This window comes from Ochotona princeps, chromosome 23 (assembly GCF_030435755.1).
Source record: "Ochotona princeps isolate mOchPri1 chromosome 23, mOchPri1.hap1, whole genome shotgun sequence".
Classification (NCBI taxonomy): Eukaryota; Metazoa; Chordata; class Mammalia; order Lagomorpha; family Ochotonidae; genus Ochotona; species Ochotona princeps.
In genome coordinates, this window is record NC_080854.1 from 20,641,480 (window position 1) to 20,657,438 (window position 15,959).

The 15,959-nt window shown below is 45.1% G+C and overlaps 1 protein-coding gene across 1 annotated transcript in view; it reads right to left on the minus strand.

The window, feature by feature from the left end:
• Positions 1–12,758, minus strand: part of EGFLAM (EGF like, fibronectin type III and laminin G domains) — a 99,021-nt gene extending 86,263 nt beyond the window's left edge. Inside the window, exons 1-3 of the mRNA XM_058680050.1 lie at positions 12,738–12,758; positions 4,747–4,864; positions 3,799–3,934 (exon numbers count right to left, since the gene is read on the minus strand). The gene's annotated coding sequence lies outside the window, so the exon portion shown is untranslated. The remainder of the gene's footprint in view (positions 1–3,798; positions 3,935–4,746; positions 4,865–12,737) is intronic.
• Between the last annotated feature and the right edge of the window lie 3,201 nt (positions 12,759–15,959).

The following is a 15,959-nucleotide window of genomic DNA, read 5'->3' on the forward strand; positions in this document are numbered from 1 at the left end:
AATAGCATTCCTGTATTCTGGTCTATTGTAATTTCTCGGGTCAATCTGTTATTGGACTATTCCCTACCAAAGTCTTTGATGCCATCATCCCCACTGATGGGGAGCAGGTGCTGTGTAAGTGCCTCTGTGTCAGCAGCAGGACCAGAGCCTACGTTTCCAGTGACCACCTAGACAAGGACCACATATGGAGAGGTGGAACTTAGAGGATAACCTCTCAGATAAACTGATTTCTACCATTTCCTAGCCATGGGACAAAAAAAGATGTGCTAGTTGCTAGTAAAGAGGAAATCTTGGGTCACATGGGGATGGTCAATGTGTTTCTGTACACATGAGGTTCCTGGGAAAATAGACAACATTAAACATTAAATGGATTTATCTAGGGAAAAGAATAATTGTAAAAACCAAAAAGCCTTTCAGACTGTCTTGATCTACTGAAGCTTTTATAATAAAATATAACTTTGGTCCTTTTTCTATGTAGGCTTTATATCTATGAACTACAATGAATTTGGATAAAAATATTTAAAGACAAAATTGCATATATACTGAGCATGTACAGAGATCTTTTCTTATCATTATTCCCTGAACAATGCAGTATGAGCAAATAATTACATAGCTCTTCTCTTAGGTTACATTAGTAATCTAGAGATGACCTGATGTACACAGAGAGATGTGCATAGCTGGCAGGCAAACACTATGTTATGTTGTGTAAGACACTTGATCATCCAATCAGAGCCATGTCCTGAAACCAGTGGACACTAAAGAATGTGCCATAAACTGGAGAACTTTTATGAACAGCAGGAATTTACTTCTCATAGTTCTGGTATCTGAGAACTCGTAGATCAAGGCACTAAAAGATGCAGTGTTTGGTGAGGGCTTACTTCCCAGCAACATTTTTCTGGATCCTTCCAATGTCAGAAGGTATGAGGGACTTCTCTTGGACCCTTTTTTTTAAAAAAAAAAAATAAAAGTTCTTTGATCTCAGTCAGGAAGGCTTTACCTCCATGACCCAGTCACTTCCCCAAAGCCCCACCTCCTAATATCATCACTTCAAGGTTAGGATCTTTGCAGATGAACCTGGGTGGGTGGGGCGGCGGGAGGACTAACTTTCAGCCCACAGTGTGCACATGAACTGCGGTTTTCTGATTTACAGCCAGGAAAGCTCTCTCCAAACAGCTATCTCAGACACTCACCTGTGAAGGGTAGACCCTGAGGTGTTTGTCATTGGCTTCTTTAAGCCACATGCTGGCATAGCCAGCAGTGTAGACTAAGGTGTGCCTCCAGAGGAACCCTCAAACAACAGGAGCGAACAGAAGCCAGTACATAAATGTCTCCTCTCCCTTTATGGACGAGTAAGATAGAGACATTCTCTAGGCTTTGGAGAGCCGACGATGAAGCAAGGCCACAGGGAGCCTGTCCAGTGACTGTAGTAACACACTCTTACGTTGCACCTGCTTTCCTGGGTCACTTTCCTCATGCTTTCATTGCTACTTCCAAATAAACTACTGGCAACCAAGTCTTTGTCCAAGGTTCTACTCTGGAATCGATCCCAAACCATGAGAGACACTGAAGTTAAGAGAGAAGTGACCTGTGCAGGCTCACGCAGCTGGCAAGCAGGAGGGGCAGTGCCCTCTCCTGGTCCTCTGCAGTTGAATCTTTCATCAAAGTGCTACCCACCTTTTAAGAAACAGCAGACACACAGCAAGCTTAAAAAAACATGCATTTGAGCACAAAACCAAAAATAACTCATACTTTCTGGAGGTTGCAGACATGATCTGCTAGATTACCTTAAAAAAATGTTGGCATTTTCAGGCCTGGCATGATGGCCCAGTGACTAAATCCTCACCTTGCACATACCCAGGTCCCATTTGGGCACCAGTTTGTGTCCTAGCAGTCCCACTTCCCATCCAGCTCCCAGTCTGTGGCCTGGGAGAGCAGTCGAGAACAGCCTGAAGCCTAGGGACCCTGCACCTGTGTGGGAGACCCAGAAGAAGCTCCTGGCTTTGGATCAGCTCAGCTCCACTCATAGCGGCCTCTTGGGGTGTGAACCAATGGACCGAACATCTTTCTCACTGAATCTCTTTCTCTCTATAAATCTGCCTTTCTGTAAAAATGAATAAATCTTTTAAAAAAATCTTCATATTTTTATAAATCTCCAAGTATTCGGTTTTGATCTGCTGGGGTTTCATTTACTTGCATTAAGTCAGTTGTAATTATTTTATCCCAGGCTTTACATCAGAGAAAGCTTAAGTGTTAAAATGCTGCTTTGCACACTGGGCTGGGTTTGGAGATGCGATTAGAGTTCTCTCTATTCAAGACGTATTCCAGGTTTTGCCTACCAAGTCTATCAACAGCAGGATTGAGACTGTCCTCAAGGAGCAGCTTCTGGGGCTCTGTGGTGGATGGATATATGCATAAACACACACACATATACGACACACATGTAATATGTACTTATTTTTGATTTTCCTATCATCTGTTCCTACCCATCTAGTAACTTGTACAATTTTCCATTGAGAGTCCAACTCTCTTAAACCTGTAATCTATCAACTCCCAGGCCCACCAGTTGTTCGTTCCAGAGCTTACAATGGGACAAATACCTGAACACACACTGAATTTTTCTCAACACAGCCACAGTGATTGGCTCCGACAAAGGAAAGGGACTTAAGCACGATCAGTTAGAGTGACCACAAAGGCCCTGGTGGGCTTATGGGAAAACGGCTGTTTTCTTTCCAGGATGGAGCTAATTCACTAGACTGCAAACCTTGAGTGGCTCTTTTGCCACCCTACAGGAAAGGCCTGACAATGAAGGCAACCAAGCAGAAAGGTGGATGGGAACACGGCTGAGGTGACCAGTCGTCTTTCCTAAATTTCAATTTGTCATGAGACTTACAGCCATGGGATTGAATACACACCTGTCTCATCTTGCCCTTTCGGGCTCCTGCAGCTGAAGGAGGCTGACCTGACACAAGCTCTGCACTCCAGCAATCAGTGGCCCTGTTACAGACCCAGCCCACTGCTTCCCCACAGAAACTAACGTCTGTTTTCTACTACCAAGCAAGAGGCTAGGAAGTCACAGAGCAGAGGCAGAGCTCATCAAAACTTGGCAATCCTTTTGTCCCAGCTTCAGAGAGCCTTCGGAATGAGGTGCTGCACCGGGCTGCTTGTGAAGTCGCGAGGCAGCAGACCTCCAACAGGCCCCATCATGTTTAATTCAGAGACACCGGCTCCATGCGCACTGCTCCTAGACAAACTCATCAACCAGTGCATCAGTCTTCAATCGAGCTGCAGGCAGAGTTCAGGACAGTCCTTCGATTGAGTATTCCTTCTGTTCACCTATGCTTGTTTGCTTCCTCTAGTTTTTTCTTTTTGAGTAAACTTACATAGCAGCACTAAGATGCATTGTTTTTACATCTGTAAGCTCTATAGGAAGTTCTCATCACTTGTCTCCCCTGTGACAAGCTGAAGACCAAACACTGGAGAGGTTGACACACACACAAAAAGCTGAGAGCAAATCAAGATGTATGTCCCTGGGTAACAGGGATATGAAGGAAACCATGGAATATTAAACAGGCTCCCCCATTCCAAAGGCAAAAAAAAATTCATTAATTATTTATTTCAAATATAAATGAATCAATGTTTCAAGGCCAGGGTGACCAATTTCAAGCGTGAAAAGAGGGTTGGCTTGTTGTGTGTGCTCTTAGATACACATGTGGGAGAGAGCTGGAAGGATTCCCCCTTGGGCTTACAGAACACCTGAGTTTTACACATTTGGCTCTTGAAAGCGACACACCAACTTACCGGATGAACTCCACAGAATAGTACTGAACTGGGGAGCTCCCTGCACTCTCTCCAGGTCTCCACGACACAGCCACTTCGGAATCAGAAACTACAACCACATGTGGCTGCTGGGGCGCTGCTGGAGGCAGGCAGGCATCTAGGCAGGGCGACAACAACATTGAGATGTGGCTGGTGGTCCCAGCTGCCAGCCAGACTGAAAACATAACAAACCCATGTGCTGCCTACAACCCAAGTGCTTCACCTAGAACATCCTCAGAAACAAAACCAAGCAAACACAACATACTCATCCCAGCTGCATACACTGGGGAACATCTGTGCTAATAGGAGATGTTCTTCTCATCTTCTTCCAGCACCCAAGTCTGGAAATCCAGCCATTACATCCCAACCAGTGACTTTGGGACATCCAATACAGTGACCCCTTAGGCTCTCCAATCACACTGTCATATCCTAATGATCTTTCATTTCTGTTTGTCTGTTGGAATTGATATGCACCTAGTAGAAAACATGAAATGCAGTGAGAGGCCCTCTTGGAAACACCTTGGTGGGTAAAGAGGTAGGAATCACCCATGAACCTATCACCACATGTAGCTGCTGTCAGTATCGTCAGATGCTGACTTTGGTACCTCCCAGCCTCTGTGAATTCCACCAGGTGGACCTAGAACATGTTATCTGCCCTTATTTCCTCTGCATTTTCCTCACTTTCCTAATTCCCAGTCTCCTGCCAGATCTCCACCTCCTTGTTATCTGTTCAGAAAGTTCTTCCCTTATTCCAGCCACACATTCCTGGAGGTGTGAGTAGCACCTAATTAGATGGTATCTTAATTCACCCAGCAAATACCATGGGAGCAGGGCTGCACCTTGGCCACCACTGAATTCCCATATCCTGGTGTGCTATCTGGTCTCAATCTATTCCTTTGCTGTTATCAATTAATTTCAACCTCTTTTTACCTTGGGCCAAGGTGGTGACATGCTGAGACGAGCTGAGCCGTCCTTTGCCAGTCTGGCTGTAAGCTGCTACGCTCACTCGATATTCAGTGCCTGGTTGCAAATCTCCGATCACTTCCTCCTGTCAGTGACCAAACAAGAGAGGTGCCAATGATTAGCTCTGTTTGCATAAACCATGAAGTTTCCATGCCCAGGCCCCTGAGACACTGCTCGAGTCAGAAGGAGTTAAGCTTTGAGGAGGATTGATCCAGTTTTAAAATCGGCTAAAAATGAAAACATCATGAACTATTTTCCAAGATTGGAAGATTACCCTTACGGAACCTCCATATTGTCCCAGAACTGAAAATCACTCTCACCATCAAGCATTAGAATTCTGGGTCGAGGGGTCAGGGCCTGAGCATTTGCATTTTTAACTTGTGCTGGCATGTTACTGCTAATCCAGGGATCACCTATTGAGACCCACTGGCATTGATGATGGATGTGTGTGTGAGACAGAGAAAATGCGAACTTCTCCCGCATGGTTCACTCTTACCAGAAAGCCCCAGTTGAAGACAATGTGCTCTGCTTGTGCCCTGATAAAACTGGGGTGTTTCCAAGGCTCCAGCACTAAATGGCGAAGTGAGAGGCCTGACCCACATCGCTGAGGAATAGCAGCACAAGGTGACGAAAGAGCTCTGGCACTGGGGTCAGCCAGTCCCAGGCACGGATCCTGTCTAGGCCACTTATGACTAGTTGCAGCCTTCATGGGAAATTCCCTGAGCCTCATCTGCTTCCTCTGTAAAGTGGGTATGACATGAGCATCTCCTGTGATCATGATGTTTGGGATAAGGTTTGTGTGGTCGCTGGCACAGAGGGTGTTCTCACCTGGGTCCTACTGATCATTGTCTTGGCCATGCAGACACCCTCCTCTTCTCAGATCACCTAAATTCCTGATCAGTCCAAGGCTCTCACAGCCTGTCAAGTGACAACTTCCTCGACCACATGGGCGTGGTGACCTCCCCCTACTTAGTACTGTGCCATGACTGAGGCACTCTCCTCTACTACAATTGTTACTAACTCTTCTATGAGAGCCCAAGCCATCTCAGGGCAGGACTGTATTTTATGTGTTTTCCCAAGCACCTCTGTAGAGCACTAACCACTAGTTGTTGCTAAGAATTAACAAGATCCAAAGGGCACCTTTAAATAATGATTTAACACTTATATATAGAGGTTTTAAAAACATTAAACACACATCATAATCATTTGCATATGAAAAAGTGCTAATGTCACATGAGAATCATCTGCAAATAGGAAACAGTGCTGATACCTGGAGTAGCTGTTGGGCTGTTTAAGTCACAATGTCTGGGGACCAGAGCCACCATGCTAAGTCTCTCTCTCTCCCATGGAACAACCATCTCGTAGCATAGGCACCTCTGGCTCCTCTCCCTCAGAGGCAAATTTTTGGAGGAATTATGTCTACCTTCTCATTCCATGTACTCTCCTCATGTTACTCCCACCTGGCATCCTTCTCTTAGAAACTTACGGAGATACTCTTAACCAAAGTCCTCACAGCAACTTTACAGTAAATCCAGTGGGCCTGGCTAATCTTGCGTCTTCTTCTCTTTGCTTCACTGGACAACCTGACTCTGCCCCTCCTTGGTCTCCTAGGTCTCTGGTTGCTCCTTGCTAGTATCTTCACCCACTTTCCTTCCAAGTGTTGGTACTTTCAAGATCATCCATCGTCAGCTTCATTGTCTTTTCTCCTATTCCCTCAACCTCAGGCACCGCCTACATGGTCATGTACCTCAAATCCATGCTTTTGGCTCTAGCCTGCTTCTTGACTTCCAGGATTCCTGTTGAATATCTCTACCTCAAAACTAATCACACCTCCTCCTATTCTCCAGAACAATGTAACACGTGGACAATGTCCCCTCATTCCTCCCTTTCATTACCCACTCCTTTGTGTTCAACCCTCCTCTCTAAACACCAATCCAATCAGTTATTAATACAGCTGATGCCACCACTTTCACATCACCTGAATCTGTTTAGGTCATTTCATACTGCCAGCAATTTAAGTCCAAGTCCTGATTACAATGGACTCTAATTCTCTCCCTGTCACCAAATACTGCCCACCGTCTTCAGCCTAGATTCCATGTTGCTACAGTAGAAGCGTCTTCCTAAATCCCAAGTCACTTTCCACTTTAAAAATCCATAATATCTTTTTATCCCACATATATCCTTCCAGCACTGTCCCATGCCACCTCCCCTTCTTGCATTCTACATTCCAGTCATTCTTAACAACTTGGCAGGGCTCAAATTTATGCCATCCAATTCCTTGCCTCTGGGCCTTTGAACCTGCTGCTCCCTATACAGGAAATGCCCTTCTCTCTGCTCTTCCCCAGCTCAACCTGCCCATCCTTCATGACTCAGTCGGCTGAGACATTACCTCATTTCTCTGACCCCAGCCCCCGGTCTGGTTAGGTGCCCCTCCTCTATGCTTCTTTGGCATCTCCGATCTCAGCACCACTCACTTTCTCTTGTAATTGTCTGTTTATTTGTCACCTTCTCCCCCACTTGAGGGCAAGAAGCAAGCTTACCTCTCTGTTATCCCAGAGCTTAGCATATTATCGAGCATAGAGCAAATGCTTATGACTGCTTTTTGATGAATGAATAAACAAACTGAATTGGAAAAAAAAGACATCAAGAGCCAAAGTGTCTCTTATATACACATTACCTCATCACAAAACCAGCACCTACCATTGACCCTTCCACGTTGATTCATAGCATCTGTACGGCTTGAATATGTCCCTCAAAGTTCTAATGTTGGGAACTTAAGTCCTAAAGCAAGAGGCTGGGATATGGAATCTGATGAGAGGCACTCAGGTCATGCCAACAGAGCCCTCACAAATGGCTTGATCTCACTGTGAGAATTGGGTAGTTGCTAGGAAATTGCACTTGTTCTAACAGTGAGCTCAGCCACCTTCTGCCTTCTGCTATGGGATGTCACAGAATGAAAGACCTAACCAGATGCTGAACAGATGTTGAAGTCATGCCCTTGGACCTCTCTGCCTTCAGAATCATAAGCTAAATATATTTTCTTTGTAAATCACCCAGGTCGTGGTACTCTGCTACAGCAACACAAAGCAAACCAACAGAGACTTTTGGCCCGAATCCCAGGAGTCAGTTACTCCAGAGATAGGCCCAACGGCCCCTTGCCCGTTTCCACCTTGCCTTGCACACCTGCAACCTTCTTCCATTCCTAGCTCGGTGCCCTTGGTTAGGGTCCTTGGACTGCTTACCTGAGCCATTTCCACAGCCTCTTGAGGACATCTGTCTCTAATTTGTGCCTTCCTTCCCTCCCTGTCATTTCCTTTCCACCCTACAGCAGCTTCACAAAACTACAGGCCTGCTTTCACAGTTTCTGGTTCCCACTCTATTTCTGCACATGCATGCCTTCTAGCTCTGCCTTATGTCAATGTTGGATGGTCAAGTGATTGGAGGTAACAGGTGATTCCAACATCCCAGTTCTTGTCCCCCTCCAGGATTTTTCCATAGAAGCAGAAAGACTTTCAAACCAACACCATACATTCACATGGCTTTAGAATGCTTTTCTGGGAGAAGTCATATTGTAAGAAGTATAGGAGTGGTGCCATAGCTTCAGAGGCTATGGTAGATGTTAGCTATGAGCCAATGCTAAGTTCAGCTATGATTGATTACTACTTGTGGGGTAGCTTCTCTGCTCTAGGCACAAGTGGTCTTTGCATACATGGCTTTAACTCTTCAGTTCAGTGAAATATCATTCTTACTTTCCTTTGCAGAGAAGAAAACTCACAATTACAAGAAAACAAAGCTCATAATTTGCTCAAGGGCATGCTTTCAATATGCAGTAATGGGACACTTGAACCCTGATCACTTTGATTCCAAGGTCCAAGTTTTAATTGGATACGCATGCAAGAAATATTAAGTAATGTTTCTGTCAACAACCAGACTTATCAAAGGACACTGAAGACTATGTTGGTACCACTTCATCTACAAATATGGAAGGTAATGTAACATAAATGTAAATATGACAACAGGATGGGCATTGGGCCTAGCAGTTAAAATGCCTCTGGCTCACATGGGTGAGCCTAGGTTTGAATCCAAGCTCCAATTTGTTTCCAAGTTCCTGCTAATGAAGATCTTGGAAGGTAGAAGTGACAGCTGAAGTAACTGGGCTCCTGCCACCTATGAGGGACAGTACTCCCAGCAGCACTGAGATTCTTGCTCCCAGCTTGGCCCCAGTGTGGTTCTGGTCGTATGGGCATCGGGATGTGCATCAGTGAATGGGAGTTCACTCTATCTCTCACTGCCTCCCAAGCAAAAAACTGCTACCACGGAAAACTAAGAAAAACTATTTGCTGAATCGTTTTATTAGACACAGATGAGTGCTCCCCGCAGCTGGGTGTACTCCGAGAGGCAGAGGGGCACATCTCCACATGCCATTTGCCCGAGCCGACATACTGACCAGCTGGCCCATAGGGAGTGAGTGGCTGGGGCTGTGGAGAGGGGCTGGCTCATGACAGACCTGTAATCTCCTCCTGACACCCTCCTGCTGGTTGAAATCCTTCCTCCTACTGTGACTTCAATACCTTGCCTTACTACTTCAGTCTCATGCTACACTGGAGATGATGCTGAATATGCTCTTTTACAAGTAGAAAAACAAACAGGGTTTTGCCTTTTTTTTTTCTTTTTTTGGTTGCGTTATGGAAGTCTGAAAATAAAGCAAGCAGTTTCTCTCTTGGATTTTGCTTCTACACAAGACAGGCTGCAAAGTGGAGTGAGACAAACTTCTTTCATGGAGGAGAGGTCAGAAAGAGCCAACAGTCTCTCCACCCCTTCCCCACATTTTTTAGGGGGGCAAAGTTGACCTCACTGCTGCAAAATAACCTTTCCCTGGGCTTATCTGCCTGTTTCTAAAAGGCAAACCCCTCCGTTTCTCTCAGCCTCACTGGTGACTGTCATGCGGATCAGTGAATTGACATTTGTAGAACAGAGAAGCTGGGCAGGTCATGTTACAAAGCTCAAGCAGAAAGCCTGTGCTGCTTGGAGCCAAGTGAACTATCACCCAGGACCCTTCCTTTTTCATAGATTGCCATCACACCCAGCTTCCCTCTTCTGATTGGCTGGCATAACCATTAATAGTCTGCACTTATGCAGCACCTTGGAATTCATGAAATCTTTGTACATCATTGCCTGTTTGAATCCTTATTAATGGCCTTGAGAGGTCAGCTCTATTACTTCAATATTTTAGATGACCAACACAGACCCACCAAAGAGTTTATATAACTTGCCTTGGTGTAGGCAGGGGGTTTCCCCCTCACAAAACATGCCACAGCTTGATGTGCTTCCAATGGCCTGACTTCTAGCCAAAGCATCTCCGATTTTCTGGTAAGAAGAGATGTTGAGCTGCCTTATTCACACCTGGCATCCGTTCTCTCTTCTCTCCGAATGTTTATTTCAGCTGGGCCATAGCTACTCAAGGACTAGTCACCCCCACCATCTAGGTGTGGCCATGTGACTACACCCTGTCCAATAGGATTCCAGTAAAAATGCTGAGTTATTCTTTAGGAGAGGGGTGTGTTGCTTCTTCTGTTTCCCTCATCTATTGATTAGAACTCCAACGTAGTGGTGATCCATTTTGAACTACAGAGAGGAGGACTTAAAATGTTAGTACAACAATGGGATGGAATGAAATGGGGTCACTGATACAGGGAAGTCAGCAGGAACGCTCTAAACTGATTATTCTCAGTCACATAGGGAAGCACAAATACAAACCTTGTTAGAATCTCTGCTGTCATGGGTTTCTGAACTGCTAGTCTTACACCCTCTGGTATATGACCCAATGTACAGAAACAACCTTGTTAAGCAGGTATGACAAGCCCTACCTCAAGAAGGTGGGACTATATAATTCTAAACGTAAGTCTATCATTCTAAATTCACTCACCTTCATTGCTGCTCTCTGTTCCTATGGTTAGGAAGCAGCTCCTTTGCCTCCGCAAATGGGGCTAGCGGTTGTTGTCCTCTCACGACCAGGCCAGCTGTGCTCAAAGAATCTTGAGTGTGAAGAGCACTGGACCAGGAGCCGGGAGACCCAGGTTCCATCGCCAAACTGGCTGTGTAGCCTTGGGTGTGTTACTTGGTCTCTCTAGGGCACATGCTGAATAATCTTCTTTCAACAGCTTTCACGGATAGCTAATAAACTTGGACTTGGTTTCACTACTGACCTTGCAACATGGTTCAGCCTTTTTTTGTCTTAGCAACTGTTGAGAACACCTAGCACCCTCTGATTAAAGCAGTAGAGAAATAGAAAAAGAGGTCCCTTCCAAGCACTCTGTGCCGTGGCACTAGGGAAAGCTACACAGGACAGAGTGGAGGGACAAGCTGGAGGCACTGCCATTTCTTTAGTGAGCATGGAAAGTTAGCGTTTCCCAGGGCTTTGCTGCTGAGGCAGCACTGGCTTTGGCAATGACTCAAATCTTTCATGTGAAGATCTGTCCTGTGTGTGGCAGGAAAATTAGCATCTCTGATGTTTGTCCATTAAAATGCCCATGCATATTTCCATATGCCCCTTCAGGGGTCAAGGTGCCTCCACCTGCAAACCACCGATAGTCCATCTCTTCCTTTCCTAGCTGAAGAGAAATTCAGAGGCACTCACTCTTGCCCTGATGACACAGCAGGAACTAAATTCAAGTCTACTGACTCAGGTTAAGTTTTTTTCCCCTCTAACCTTGGATAGACCCAGGTAGAATCACTGCTCTGGTCAGCCAGATCTGTGGTTTCCAAAACAGGATGGTGGCACTTCTGCAAGGGTTAACATGACTACCCTCCAAAATGCTCTGGAAAAAAATTATTTTCTATTTCTATATTAGCTCCTCCTTTAAAATTTCCTGGAGTTTTGCAATGCATTTAAAATATTAATATAGTAGTATATACATAATTTATAAATACATGTATACATATGATGATGCATATTTTAAACTGATAGTATACATGATCAGAAAAGTATGGAGACCACTTGTCTAAACCTTCTTCACTACTAACTCCAAAAAGTTACCAAATTGCCCTGATTTGTTTTACTAGTTTGCATTCCAAAAGGAAACGTCCAGATTTTTCTCAGAAAAAGATAACAGTCCATGTGAAATGCTTACTAAATCAGAAGCTTCAAGAAGCAGATGACCAAATATCAAATTCCACACTATTAGTTATCATTTATGCCAGATGAACTGCTTATCAATCTGATCATGTTTGGCACTCCATCTAGAAATCAAATCTACCATTTTGGGGGTGGTGGGTGGGGAGGGCGGTTTCACCTTATTGGAAAGACAACCTAGAATTTTTAGGATGGCTAAGCAAAGCAGCAGCTAGGTGGGAGGAGATTGGGGTCTACTCCCAGGGTGCTGCTCATTTATTGACACATTTTTTCTAGATCAGTGTTACGGTATAGCACAATAAGCTATTGTTTGTGATGCCAACATCCCATTGAGGTGCTGGTTCAAGTCCTAGCTGTTCTAGCGCTGATCCAAATCTCCATGATGGAGACCCATTCTAGCCCTTGACTTTGGTCTGGCCCAGCCCTGGCTGTTGTGGCCATGTGGGGCAGTGACTCTGTGGATGGAAGATTCTCTCCTTCTTACTTCCACATTTCAAGTAAATAAATAAATAAATAAGTTTTCCTCCTTCCCTTTTGGTTCCACCTAGGGTTTGGACGGTGCTTAAACTATTAGCCCTATAAAAATGTTACTTTGAACCTCACTCAGCCACATGAAATTGAAACGAGCACACACAGGATGAAAGGGCCCTTTCTAAAAGATGACAAATTCACCTTGTACAAGTGACAGTCCCAAGATGCACTAGAACTGACCAGTTGTTGTTGGGGGGCGGGGGTGTGAGGAAGTGGGAAAAGCAGCAGGCTGATGAAAAGAGATTCCTGCAGCCTGGGTTGGGTTGGGGAGTTCATTTTTCCGAAACATACTTACAAAAATTGCCTGATGATCCCGTTGTCCGTGGAGAGGAGAGAAAATGAAGGTAAAAAGAAGAGCAAAAGAAAACCTTCATGTCTAGAATGAATCCACAAAGCCTCTGCCCTTTCTGGTCACAGTCACGGTCTAGCACACACACACCTCTCACTCACATATGATTTAGCCCGACCACTTACTCAGTTCTTATGCCTTGCCAAGTGTCATGCTGAGGGCTCGACAACCATTGCCTCACTGTATATTCACACTGTCCTTATGCTATGGGATGACATGATACAGGACAGAGGTTCCCTATCTTTCTCTGCTCACGCATGCTTGGTGTCTCAGTAATATTTCCAAGGCACTTCTAAGCTAAAATCACACCCAACAGTTCCACTTATTAAGTAGTTAGATCCAAACAACTTAGTAGCAGCAGACCCAAAGATTTGCCTTTTCCCTTGAAATATTTAAATATTCCACGCTGTTGCTGTGATCATTGAAGAGTGTCAGGAAACCCTGGCCCAATTTGGGAACTGTATATTAGTGTTCCTCGAGGTCCTACATTATTGATGGGAAATTGAGACCTAGGAAGCCATACCAGCCTCTGCCTCTTTCTTCCTGACCCACTCCCCTCACTTCTACTTCTTACCTCTTCTCTCCAGCCTGTATGTCCTAAACACTATCAACCACACACACACACACACTCCTTCAGTTCAAATATTCCCTCTCATTAGGATACCTTTCTCACAAGTCTGAATTTCCAGAAAATTTCCTATTTCAACTACCAGCCCCCTGAGCCTTGCTTCTATACCACTGTTCCCACACTCATCTCTCCTTCTTAAATACTTGTTATCTACTAAATGGCATGGCAAGGACATCTGGCCTTATGTCCTTCCCTTGTTGTTTTGTCAGTGGGAATGTGGTTTTCTCAACAAAACCCAAAGCTGCCTCAAAACAGTAACTGCTTTATCTCTTGCTGGACATACAAAAGCCACTAGGCAAGTTTGTTGAAACCAGCAAGGTGATCAGATGCTAGAATTTAGTCGCATAGTCTAATGGCTGCCATGGGGAGAACATGCTTATCATACAATTCACATGCAGGTATGTTTTACATTTTACTGAAGATTTTTCCATATGTGATTGTTTTGTTCTCACAGCAGTAAATTATTATACTCCTTTCATATGAAAAAGTTAAGGATTATGCAGGTTAAGTGACTCTGGCCAAAGTTACTGACAGTTTGGCCAAAGTTCCAACCCAGGAGTGGAAGAAACAGGTCTGGATGCCTGGGTACTGATCTCCCTCCTGGTCCTGTTCCTTCTGTTTTGTGTTTTCATGGCAGCGACCTTCACAGAGACACCAGCTTTCAGCCTAAGTTCCATATCATGGGCGGGACATATACTGCCAAGGCAATGTGCAGGTTCCAAGGCATCTGTCTCCATCACGATGTCCCCAGTAGCTGGACTGTATTTTCCACAGAGCAGTGAGACCTGCAGGACACAAGGCCAGGATGGCTGGGGACAGAACTAGGGACAATGCAGTCCTTCGGTGGCCCTCTGGGTTTGCTGGAAGCCCCAGGGCTGAAAGGGGACAGGGAACCTCAACATAGGGCCAATCCTGTCTACCCGTCTGAGGGCAGAGCATACCGTAGACTGGGGACAAGGGTCACTGGGGCCAAAGGGGTACATCAGCAAAAATCTGATTAGAGATCAAAAGCTTGTTATGCACAGTGTGAGCACCTTGGAGATGGGCAGTTCTTCTTCTTGAGTCCTACAAGTTCTTAGGAAACTAACTAGAGCCAGGGCTCAGGAGCCGGTCAGTCCTACATTAGCAGTGGACTCTGTCACCTACTAAGGTGGGGTTTGGGAAAGTTAATCTACTTGTTTGAAATAACTTAAAGTGTCACGTCCTTGTCAGTCAAATCAGGTCATAGGATGGTTGTGAAAATCCAATGGCCAAAGAAGCACGAAGCATGAGCGGTCGTGCAGCAGGTCTTGGATGCTCCACAAAGTGACAGTTATTCACCAAGCAGCAGACGGCAAACAGGTTGAGAGCCACGTGCCACACTCAGAAGGCTTTTACTAAACAAAAGCCACAAACATTCACCACAGTGGCTATAACAGTGTCATAGGCAGTGGTGTAACCCGTTGTAGAGCAATTTAAGAGATTGGAGAGAGGATTAGACAAATAGGAATGGAGGAGGGCGGTGAAAGGAGAGATGAGAGATGCCTAAGGCAAGAAGTTCACCCAGAGAGACCTTGACAGGAAACAGATGAGGAGCCAACAATTGGCTAGTGGAAGGACAGGATGCTGGGCTTGAAAGGAGAGAATACACAACTTGCCTGTTTGAATACATACTTCAAATTACATCATTTTCTACAGCATTGTGCCTCCAGGCAGTTGGGAAGACACAAATGCATCATATTTATTTATAAAGCTTTATTGGAATTTCAGAACTTTATGAAGAAAAGAACAAGGGAACACAGCTGTAGAATGGCTTTTTCCTCGTCTGATAAGATGCAGTTGAGCCCAGGATTCTGGGTTGACACCTGCCTTTTGCAAGATACAGACAGCATGTCATGCAGGTAATGTATATGTGAGATAGTTAGAAATTTGTCTTCATTACTATTACTATTATTTGAGAGAGAAAAAGTGAGATTGATCAGCTGATTGATTATATCCTGATACACTCTTCAAATGCCTGCAATAACCTATGGCTGGGCCATGGCTGGAGCTGGGGGCTTGGAAATCGATCCACATCTCCCTGGATTATGGGTGACAGGAACCCAAGTACCAGACCTGTCCATTGCATCGCAGGGTCTACATAAATAGGAAACTGGAGTCAGGAGTCTCAGCCAGGAATTGGATGCAGGTATTCTAATGTGGGACACGGGCATTATAACAGGCATCTTTAGCACTAGGCGAAACCTCAGCGTTCCTAGAAATCATCACAGGCTAAACGATCAGTAGCTTTTATTATGACATATGCAGCAGCTCACATACAACAAAGCAGAAATCCACCTGAGTGTTCCTGAATGCTAAGTGCCCAGATGTGTGCAGCAAACTGTCATGAGGGTGATACTTACAATGGCCAAAGTGTCCTGGCTGACAGGCACCCTATGTGACTGCTCCTGAAGGAACTTATCTGTGCCAACCTCAGAGTAAAAGACCTGCAAGAGAGGCAGACACCACGGTGAGGGCAGAGCCAGTTATTCTCCAAGTTCCAAGATCTGAACCCCATGCAC